Raw genomic sequence first — 1,224 nt, 5'->3', positions numbered from 1 at the left:
TTTGCCGCCCATGCCCAGAATATTGATTGCTACAACAATTCTATGGGGCTTGGGGGCAACACCTGGCGATGATCCATGCTAACAAAATGTTCGGGATTCTTCTTAATCTTTGATGATGTAGAAGATATCATGTGACAGGTTTCCACTGTGGCCACTTCCGCTAGATTACTCAGAGGCGGAAGGGAAAAAGTGCCCATTAAAGAAGGGTCTTTTAGGAGACCTACTCTGATATTTTGAAGCGATTGAGAGCTTCCATGGATCAACGAAATGCTTTCGGTAACTTGAGAACTGTTGGGGAGGAAGGTGAGTTGGTCAATGATTGTGATTCCACCTTGAAAGGGGAATGTAATCTTTCTAAAATATGTTGACACAACAACAGCCATAGCATAAATCCAGGGCCTGCCCAGTAGGATGTTGTAGTCAAGGTTTCCATCAATGACCTCGACTTCAATTTCTACTGTCTTGCCCCCCAGTTCGATTTGCAAGTTACTTAATATCCCATATGGCGTGTATGTTCTTCCATCGAATGCTTTCAATGTCGTTGATGATCGTGACAAGGGTGGAGAGCCTAAAGTTTTCCAGCAACTCATTGACATAATACAGGTAGATTCTCCCTCATCAATTATTGTTCGATGAACAGTTTTGTTGAGGGCTTTTACCTGTATGAGGAAAGCGAGCTGTGCTGGTAACTAAGGTTCGTATCCTTTATGATTAAAGGCCACTAGATTGGAATCCGCTGGATCAATCCCACCTATTGCTGATAACAAAGCCTGTTTTTGGGATGGGCAATTTTGTAGTACTTCAAGTGTCGACATGGTGGATGGCGATTGGGCTAGATCCTCCACTATATTATAATTTTGTGCTGCTCGAGCACGCGGATTAAACGTTGATTTATATACTACTCCCTTAGGTGGTTTTATTGTTAATTCAGGAATGATTGGTGGAACAACTTCCGACGAAGTTGTTGTCGAACTGCTTGGTTGATCTGTAGCCTTGCTGTTCGACGATTGTGGATTTCCATAATCCTTATTCCTTGTAGATATCAAAGCGTCATTTTGTTGTTTTGAGATGGATAGCATAAGCACTTGGGATGGGGAAGCACGATCACTAGCAACCATGTTAGTTTCTGGATTTGGAAACTGATTAGTCAATACTGTTGAGGTATTTGAAGTCTTTTTGAAAAACTTCTTGACTTCAGCTTGATGTGGACAATATTTTGTGTAA

This window comes from Pinus tabuliformis, chromosome 1_1 (assembly GCF_031772625.1).
Source record: "Pinus tabuliformis cultivar Carrire ecotype Pingquan chromosome 1_1, CPIR1, whole genome shotgun sequence".
Lineage (NCBI taxonomy): Eukaryota > Viridiplantae > Streptophyta > Pinopsida > Pinales > Pinaceae > Pinus > Pinus tabuliformis.
The sequence above is the reverse complement of the archived record's forward strand: the minus strand, read 5'-3'. Positions refer to the sequence as shown.